This window comes from Pongo pygmaeus, chromosome X (assembly GCF_028885625.2).
Source record: "Pongo pygmaeus isolate AG05252 chromosome X, NHGRI_mPonPyg2-v2.0_pri, whole genome shotgun sequence".
NCBI lineage: Eukaryota > Metazoa > Chordata > Mammalia > Primates > Hominidae > Pongo > Pongo pygmaeus.
Window position 1 is genome coordinate 39,101,234 of NC_072396.2, and position 11,091 is coordinate 39,112,324.

Genomic DNA, 11,091 nt, shown 5'->3' on the forward strand with positions numbered 1-11,091 from the left:
CATTGGCAACCCTTCTACTCCCTACCAGCCACCAACAACTTGAGGTTCAGTCTGAGGACTGAGAAGAAAAGAGAATCCCTCCTGGGACTGAGTTGGCTTCTAGGACAGGAATGTTGCTTTATACTTCTTCCATATTCCCTGCTGGGTCTGGCACCATGATTGACACAAAAAATAACAGATGCTCAGAGTAATGGAACCTCAAAGGTCATCAGTGCTTAATAATTTCCTAATGAACAGATTAAATGTGGCTACTGGTCACTTTACCTGCTTAAGAGGTTTAAGCCACAGAGTCGGATGCCTCAATTCATCCAGAGACCATCCCCAGCCAGTTCCCATTCTCAATGTCAAGGAATACAAAGACATGACTGAGCATTTATGCCTCCATGAGTGGGACAGGAGAAGGGGCCATGATCCATGGTGGGACTAGCACCAACAGGTCCCTTTTACAGTATTCAGGGATGGTGATAGCTGCATGCCTGGAATTCATACAAATCTGCCCTCCCACAGTGTTCTTGCCCCTTCCTTAGGGTGTATGGACATGGCTGCAGGCCAAAACACAGCTCTGTTCACCAATTCAAGATAAGGAAATATCTATCTGGGCCTGACTTTCTATATAAGTACCAGATGGTAATGATTAAAATTAAATTAAATTAATGTTTGACAGTCCATGAAGGGCATAAATTGCATAGTGTGCTGCTTGTCCAATCTGTCATCTTGTTTCCCTCGGCTCAGGTCAACAAACAACAGCTGAAAGCTCCATCTCTGAGTCAAACAGTAGCTTATTTCTCTGCTATGGAAATGGCTGCTCAGTTTACTAAGTTGAAGGCTTCCATGCTGCCAAAATTGTGATTAAGACGCCTTAAAAGGCAGAGAATTCTATCTTTTAGCCACAATCTCCAGCAATCATCTCCCAAACACAGTAATAGCAATTACTGGTTAGAGTTCAGAAACTGGGAAATCTGAACCTGGCCTAAGAGTGAACCATTGCCAAAATCACAATGCAATTTTCAGCTCTAATGACAGCCTTCTTCATTCACATGGTTTCTAGAATGTGTAGGCAGTGCTGATGTGTTATCAAGTTGCAAAAGAATTCATGGCATCACATTTTAAAATCATCCATCTGCCAAGTACTCCCTTCCTAAAAACTTTCAGATTTAGATTTTTGCTCCTTTCTCCTGTGTTGTTCAGGAATCAGTGTCCAATATTTACTTTTTAGTACTTAAACCCCAAATAACGTTTCAACTTTTGACCTTTTACACAAGAACTTTGATGAAATTTTCAAAATGTTCAGCATAACTTCTTTGGTGGGAAAGATTGGATTCTTCAGGAGCAAGCCAAATAGTAGAACAAGCTACTGAAGACAAGCACAGGGTGCTGGAAGTTGTACCACCCAGATTGCCCTTCAGGAATGAAACACTTCTTTCCCCAGCTGCTGGGAGAGCTGCAGGGGTATGGCCATCCACTGTCAGCTCCCTTTGGAGATTGCCTCCACTGAAGAAAACTGCCCCACCCAAGATTTCTTCTCCTTCTAAAGGCAGCCCGCATCACTCAACTTGGGGCAACTCTGAAGGGCCATCCCTGCCTTTCTGGTTATTTTCTCTACCCAGGCTTGTCTCCCAGATTACTGCCTGAATTCCTCCCAACTTCATTCAGTTCTCTGCTCAAATGTTGCCTCATCAGAAAGGCTTTTTCCTCATCTCTTTTTCTAAAATAACACACACTCAGCCCTTTCCCATAGCCCCAGCTCCAGGGATCCCTGTGCTCTTACCCTGCCTTCATTTCTCTTACCACTACCTGCCATTATTTACACATTTATCAATTATTTTGTTTAGTGCCTGTCTCCCCAGTAGCATGTAAGCTATATGATGGTTGAGAATTTGACTGTTTTGTTCATTGCTTTATCTCTACTACCCAGAAAAATGCTTAGCACATATATAGCGATTCTCGATAAATATTTGTGAATAAGTATATGAATGAGTGATTAGTTGCCTACTATCTTAGGTACTTCCTACTGCTTAGGCTGCCTAGCTCTCTCACTGCACATCCTGGGAATCAGAGTCCTGCCAAGGTAGCATAATAGTTAAGAACATACGCTATGGAGTTCGACTGGCCTATTCACTTAGTTCATAAACAATTATATAGTTCTTAAGTTGTGCTAGGCATTGCTCTTGGCTCTTATGCTATTAATACATTTAATGTGCATAACAGCCATAAGAGGTAGGTGTTATTCCCATTTTAAAGGTGAAGAAACTGAGGAACAGAGGCATTAAGTAATTTGTTCCAGGTCATACATCTAGTAAGCGACAGAATTCAAATGCAGGCAGTCTGTCTCCAGAATCTCTGCCACTTACCAGCTGTATAATTTTGAATAATCTCCTCTCTGAACTGGTTTATTTGCCCATACACATGAAAATAATAATACATACTACACAAAATTGTAAGCAGTTTTAAATGAGATGGTATGTGTAAAATACTTAGCAGGGATCCTTATCTACACAAGCACTTAACAAGGGACAGTTGCTATCATTTTTATCCCAGTGCTTTGCCTTCCCCTACATCCCAACAGACTGCATGGACTTCCAACTATTACCCCATGTTTCATATTAGATGCCCTGTCTTGACTGCTTGACACTTGCTGAAGGCCTTGAATGGCAAACCCACCCACCATTCTGATGTTCCACGCACAACCCAGCCTTGTGTCACCTCCACTCTTGACTCCACTCTAGCTTTGCCCTACCGCTGTAGACAGAGCTGGGGCCAGGTCAAGAACTCTTCAAGTCTGCCCTTCCCTGTCAGGTCTTGAAATAAAATGTATCTTAGAGGCATAAGCAACAAAATTCAAGTGGCATGACTTGCCTTTGATAACTAGCGCTGCACTTCCTAGTTCCCATTACCCGGCATAATCACTCAGATGAGCCACAGCCCAAATTTTACCAGGTGTTCTGGCCACTCTGATGCACTGTCCAGATCCCTCTTCAATGAGGTTCTTGTTGTCTCCGGTGCTAGGAGCACTGATGGCAGACAGCCCTTAGCTCTCAGCTTCTTCAGGGATTGCCTCAGCTGAGGTGAACCACTGTGACCAAGAGGTAGTTTCCTTTATAACCTTCTGGGGTTGTCCATATCCAATGACCTACCAATGCAGGAATAGAAATTCCCAGCCACCTTGCTGCTGGGATAATTGGCAAGCCACATGTAGGAGAATGAAACTGGATCCTCGTCTCTCACCTTATACAAAAATCAACTCAAGATAGATCAAGGACTTAGATCTGAGACCTGAAACTATAAAAATTCTAGAAGATAACATTATAAAAACCCTTCTAGACATTGGTTTAGGCAAGGATTTCATGACCAAGAACCCAAAAGCAAATGCAATAAAAACAAAGATAAATAGCTGGGACTTAATTAAACTAAAGAGTTTTTCATGGCAAAAGAAAAAGTCAGCAAAGTAAACAGAGAATGCACATAGTGGGAGAAAATCTTCACAATCTATACATCTGACAAAGGACTAATATCCAGAATCTACAATGAACTCAAACAAATTAGCAAGAATAAAACAAAAAATCCCATCAAAAAGTGGGCTAAGGACATGAATAGACAATTCTCAACAGAAGATATACATATGGTCAACAAACATATGAAAAAATGCTCAACATCACTAATAATCAGGGAAATGCAAATCAAAATCACCATGCAATACCACCTTACTCCTGCAAGAATGGCCATAATCAAAAAATAAAAAAAAATTAGATGTTGGTGTGGATGTGGTGAAAAGGGAAGACTTCTACACTGCTGGTGGGAATGTAAACTAGTACAAACACTGTGGAAAACAGTGTGGAGATTCCTTAACTAAAAGTAGAACTACCATTCGATCCAGTGATCCCACTATTGGGTATATACCCAGGGGAAAATAAGTCATTTTTGGAAAAAGACACTTGCACACGCATGTTTACAGCAGCACAATTTGCAATTGCAAAAATGTGGAACCAGCCCAAATGCCCATCAATCAACAAGTGGGTAAAGAAAATGTCATATATATATGACCTCATAACAACCTCATAACATCATATATATATATATGATGGAATACTACTCAGCCATGAAATGGAATGAATTAATGGCATTTTCAGCAACCTGGATGGGATTTGGAGACTATTATTCTAAGTGAAGTAACTGAGGAATGGAAAACCAAACATTGTATGTTCTCACTCATAAGTGGGAGCTAAGCTGCGAGGATACAAAGGCAAAAGAATGACACAATGGACTTTGGGGACTTAGGGGGAAAGAGTGGGAAGGGAGTGAGGGATAAAAGTCCAGAAATTGGAGGGCTGGGTGCAGGGGCTCACGCCTGTAATCCCAACACTTTGGGAGACCGAGGCGGGCAGATCACTTGAGGTCAGGAGTTCAAGACCACCCTGGCCAACATGGTGAAACCCAATCTCTACTAAAAATACAAAAATTAGCCAGGTGTGGCTGGTGGCAAGCTACTTGGGAGGCTGAGGCAGGAGAATTGCTTGAACCCAGGAAGCGGAGGTTACGGTGAGCCGAGATCATGCCACTGCACGCCTGGGTGACAGAGCAAGACTCAGTCTCCAAAAAAAAAAAAAAAAAGACTACAAAGTGGGTTCAGTGTATACTGCTCAGGTGATGGGTGCACCGAAATCTCACAGATCACCACTAAAGAACTTACTCATGTAACCAAATACCACCTGTTCCCCAAAAACCTATAGAAATAAAAAAATAAAAATAAATTCCCAGCCACCTTGGCCCAAATGGGAGCAATTCTGAAAGGCCATTCTAACTTCAGAGCTCCCTTGGGGGTCTGCCTAGGCTGTTGTTGGGCCTGCATCACAGTTTATCTTCTCCCTCTACCTGCTTCTGCTTTTTTCCCCTCCTTTCCCCAGATATTGGTCCCAAGGGTGCACCCTAATGAACATCCTGTCTCCTATGCTCCATCTCAGAGTGGCCTTCCCAGAATAAAAGCCTAGCCTACAACACGTGGTCCAGCCCAATTCACTGACACTTGTTGCAAGGTCACAGGATTCCTCTAGAAACTGCTAAACCCAGGTGACAAAATGGCTTCCCAGGATTATGACTCCCTGGTTGCTTCCCCAATTCATCCTGTCATTTTTTACCCCTTCTCAGAGGTATGACTAGTCTAGCCTAGCTGCTTACACAAAGCAGCCAGAAAAAAATGATGCCTATTAATCAGTTCTTGCCTACTGCTGATCACCTCAGCTCAGGGCTTCTCTTTCCTCAAGGAAGTAAGACAGATGATCATGGGTTGCCACAAAATGCTGGTTCTTTACTTTGACCTCCTCAGTCCTGGGAGGATTTATCAGCCAACAACAAGCTCATTTAACTACACGTCAGAAGCAGACAAAGAGTCAGTCATTAAGTGAATATAAACAACTAGGTGCTTCACACGTTTTGTAAAGGCCCATATATTTATAAATATGCCTTTGGGCATATTTATATGCCCAAAGCCTCAGTGATACTCACTTTGGGAATAACAAATCCCAAACCACTTATTTGTTATGAAAATAAATGACATTTTGATCTCAGTCATCATTTAAAATTCTGTCCTTTTAATGGCCCATAAAATCTTAACATGCTCCCTTGCATGTCAGATTTCCTAAACTACAGCTGGATCAACCTCATAACTTCCACTTGGTCATCAAGAATAGATAAAATGGCTGGGCACAGCAGCTCACACCTGTAATCCCAACACTTTGGGAGGCCAAGGTGGGCGGATCACCTGAGGTCAGGAGTTTGAGACCAGCCTGGCCAACATGGTGAAACCCCATCTCTACTAAAAATACAAAAGAAAAAAAAATTAGCTGGGCGTGGTGGTGGGCGCCTGTAATCCCAGCTACTAGGGAAGCTGAGGCAAGAGAATTGCTTGAACCCGGGAGGCGGAGGTTGCAGTGAGCAAACATGGTGCCACTGCACTCCAGCCTGGGCGACAGAGTGGGACTCCATCTCAAAATAAATAAATAAATAAATGAAGAGTAGAATAATTGCCTTATTTAAGTGTGCAGTACTGTGTGCTGGATAAACTAATAAAATCTTAGAAGATAAAAATGCAGCAGAGCATAACTGCTTATTTTTCAGATTTACTAAGGGAAGGTACTTTATCTAATTAAGTAGATCTTCCTAAGCAAATCCTTTGCTGTCACAGCATGTAGCCTAGTTCTTACAAAGGAATGAAAGGAACACTTGATAGTCTATTGGTTTCTCATATTTGTTTTAGTTTTTTTTAATGTACTTTTAGAAATACTGTTTCATTTCTGATATTAGATTGTCTGGCTACCCAAAGTGCAGCTGGTATTGTTAGGCAGGCCTGAGTCCTGATCAATATTCCATTCTTTATAGTGAAAGATGATATAATTGATGCTGATCCCAATTTGAATGGACAATCACAGCTGTAAAAACAGATGCTAGACTCCCAGGCCCATCCCAGTCATACATTTCTATTCATGGTGCAGGGCACTTGGCAGAGATGGGCATTTTGTGTCAGTAAGCTTCTGATACCCCTGGGCTGTCTGAAGATTATTTTTAAAAAGTTATGATTCACTGCTGATAGGGCTAGCTGCCTCCTAGGATTCTACAACTCCTATGGCACCTGCTTTGAGAGTTTTCATCTGTGCCTCAGATACCTACAGTCACCTCATTTCAGGCCCCCTATGTTACTTGGATCACAGGAACAATGAATCGATAAGGGCTTAATTAAAACATTCTGTATAAAACATTTTATGGTTGTGAACATCACTATAAGGGAAATCACTGCAGTTTAACATCTGCCCATAGGAGCTTCAGACTTAGTTGAGGAAACACAATTAAAGCAGAATGACGTTTGCCATCATTGAAATAGGTTGTATGACCACCTCCATAATCTCAAAGTGAATCACAGGGGTCCTTGTTAAAATGCAGCTCTCATAGCCCATCTACTGAATAAGAATCTCTGGATTGGTGATGGAATCTGCATCTTTAACAAGCTCCCTAAGTAATTCTCATGCACACTTAATGTTCAGAATCATTACCCTAGAGGCTGATTATTTCAGCACAGGCATGGTTCCTGCAATGCCACAACTAGTTAGTGATTCTCTGTGTTTTGGAAGGAAATAGCAGCATTCAGTGACGATCACCACTGAAATGTGTGATTAATCATTATAATGATGGTGTTGATGCCTCACCCAGAGCATCCATCCCCAGCTGCTTACACCATCTTACCCAGAACTGTGACTAGCTCTATTTATTTTATATTTAGTAGCTATGAGTGTTGGCTGCTAACAGCTCACAGCTGCACTGTTCTCTTGAGAATTACTCTCAGCTGATGGGAACTTCACCCAGAGATGCCTAAGAGGTTATGTACCCACCAGCACAGTCAATGACAGACTGGTATGTAGGAGCAAAAATCCAGTCGCTTTGCCTCCCAGGAGACAACTGTGTGGTGCCGTCTTTGCTCTAGAACTTCCTGTGGGATCAGGCTGATGCTAGACTTCTGCTGAAACCATATCTTTGCTTAGCCTCTTCCCCTGCCTTTCCTGCTTCCCTCACTTCCTTCCTTACAGGTTTCTCCTGAGAACATTTCAAAAAATAAGTGTTGGAGAGGATGTGGAGAAAGACGTTCACTTACACACTGTTGGTGGAAAAATAAATTGGTATAGCTATTATGGAAAACAGTATGGAGGTTTCTCTGAAAACTACAAATATAGAACTACCATATGATCCAGCAATCCCACTTCTGGGTAGACATCCAAAGGAAATGAAATCAGCACATTAAAGAGATCCTGCATGCACATGTTCATTGCAGCATTATTCACAATATCCAAGGTATGGAACCAACCTAAGTGTCCATCAGTGGATGAATGGATAAATACACACAAACACACACACACACACACACACACACACACACACAAACACACACAATGGAATACTATTCAGACTTGAAAAAGAAGATCTTGCCTTTTGTGACAATGTGGACATGGATGAATCTGGAGAGCATCATGCTAAGTGAAATAAGCCAGGCATAGAAAGAAAAATACTGTGTGATCTAACTTATATATGGAATCTTAAAAAAGTCAAATCCTGTTCATAGAAACAAAGAGTAGAACAGTGGTTACCAGGGCATAGGAGGGTGGGGAATAGGGAGATGTGGGTCAAGGATACAAAGATGTAGTTATGTAGGATTAATAAGTCTCGAGATCTAATGTACAGCATGAAGACTATACTTAATATTGTATAATGGAAATTTGTTAAGAAAGTAGATTTTAGGTGCTCTTACCATTAAAAAAAATGGTAACTGTGAGATAATGGATATGTTGACTTGATAGATATGTTAACCATTTCATTATGTGTATTTATAGCAAAACATCGTGTTTTAGAGGCTTTTTCTAGGGGGAAGACGTTATAAAAATAACAAAAGTAACTGTGATAAATACAGAGATATATTTGTAGCAGGATATAAAAGAAATAGGAGGTTCTAGTTCCAAGTAAAATGGGGGTAACTCCACCCTGTTTCTCCCACTCAATGCAGCTACAAAAACTGGACAGAATGCATAGGGCAGCTATTTGAGGACTCCAAAAATTAAACAGTGGTGGGCAGACTAGGAGAGAAGACAGGCCAGAATCTGAAGTACTACCAAATTGACACTGAGTTTATCATTTATTTTTCTTCTGTTATCCCCGACCTAGAATCAAGGCATCCTGAAACCTAGAAGTGGGTACTTAGGCACAGACAGAAAAGCTCTCTAATTCTGTCTTGAAGAGCAAGAAAGAGACCTCCTGATGCTCAGAGAGAGGGTGGTTGGGGGAAGTTCTCTGAGATTTTTCCCTTTTCTCTGTGCTTCTGCACTCCAGGCCATCCTGCAGTAACTACAGCAGCAGTAGAGACAGCAGCAGCACTGGGGGCCTACGGATGCCTAAAATTCTGAGGGAGGAGAACCACTGTTTCTGATCAGGATAGTTACATTCCAAAAGGGTGGGGTGAATCCCCATTGCCTTTTTTCTTTCTATCTGCCCTCCTGCTGTTTCAGTTCAGGACTGACATAGGTTCAGTTGTTGGAAGTGCACAGCACAGCATAGTTATATAAAGCCCCATCTTTCTTAGACTGTAAGAGGGTCACAGCCTGTAAGTTGAGCCCCAGGGAAGAAAAAGTAATGGGGACATTTTGTAAAGTATGAGGAAAACAACCCCATAAAATTGTGAAGTCCTAGGCTCCCTTCCTTGTTATGCCTGTATGGATCTCACACAAAACAATATACCAAAGATTTTGAGAATGAAATTATGGGACAGAACACTGCTTAGGTTCTAAATTGGCTGTGGGTTTCACACATTTGAGACAGACCTGAATAGCACTGCAAAAGCTTTGGAAACTGAACTGACATTGGAACCACAATTCAAAGAAGGCTGGTTGGAATGTACAGCCTGAACCCTATCAAGTTGATTGTCTATCACAGCAAAATGAACTACATTCCCTACAGGATGAAAGACACAGAGTCTCATAACATAGAGTCTTCCAAAATGTCCAGGATAAAATCCAAAATTACTCAGCATAGAGAGAACCACAAAAAAAGCTCAACTGTCGTGGGAAAAACAACCAACAGAAACAAACGCCAAGATGACACAGACACTGGAATTATCAGAGACTTTAAAGCACTAATAATTAAAGAGTATAATTGGATTGTTTGTAACAAAAAGAAAGGATAAATGCTTCAGGTGATGGATACCCCATTTACCCAGATACAATTGTTACACATTGTATGCCTGTATCAAAATATCTCATGTACCCCATAAATATATAAACCTACTACATACCCACAAACATTTTTTAAAAATTTAAAAAGAAGAGAAAATACTCTCAAAATAAATGAGAAGACAGAAAGTCTCAGCAAAGAAATAAAGGATACAAAGAGGAATAAAATGAAAAATTTAGAAATGAAAAATACAATAATCAAAATAAAAACTCACAAGATGGGCTCAATACAAAAACAGAGATAACAGAGGAAATAGTGAACTTGTTGGGAGATCAATAGAAATGATCCTATCCAAATAATAGAGTGGAAAAAATATTTTTATAAATAACAAACAGAGGCTCAGGGTCCTGTAGGACAATACTAAAAGAACTAACATTTGTGTCATTGGAGCCTCAAAAGAAAATGAGAAAGAATATGCTGCAGAAAAAATACGTAAGAAAGTAATGGCTGAAAACTTCCCAAATTTGGCAAAAGACATAAACCTACAGACTTAAGAAGCTCAGCAAATTTCAAATAGGATAACCCTGAAAAAAATCTGTGCCTAGACACACCATAATCAAACATCTGAAAACTAAAGACAAAGAAAAAATCTTGAGAGCCACCAGAGAAAATGACACATGACTTACATGATAATAACAATTTGAATATCAGCAAATTTCTCATCAGAAACCATGGAAACCAGAAGGAAGTGAAATGCCTTTTTTTTGAAGTGCTGAAAGAAAAGAATTGTCAATCCAGTCCTTCAGTAATGAGGGTAAAATAAAGACGTTATCAGATTAACTAAAACCAAGAAAATTTATTGCCAGGAGATGTTTTCTGAAAGAATTGTTAAAGAAAATTCTTCAGACAGATGGGAAATGTCACCAGAGAGAGAGCTGCAACATCAGGAATCAAAGAAAAGCAATAGAAATGGTAGACATCTGGGTAAATAGAATATTCTTTCCTCTTGAGTTCTTTAAAATATGCTTGATGATTAAAAGCCAAACATAACATTTTGTGATAGGGTTTTCAATATATGTAGAGGTACTACATAAAAGGCATTTACAGTATAAAGGGGGTAGGGGAAAGGGACCTATATGGTGGTAATTTTTTCACTTGAAATAGTAAAATATCAATTCAGAGTAGACTCAGAAAAGTTCAGTGCATATATTATAATCCCTAGAAAAAAACATAAAAAAATAGTGTTTGTAGTGTTTTCCTTTTCTCTGATCAGTAAAAAACAAACACAATAAAAGTAAAAATAAATAAATAAAAAAGCAGTAAAAATACAATAGACAAATTAAAATGGAACATTAAAATATGTCCAAATAATCCAAAAAGGGAAGAAAAAGA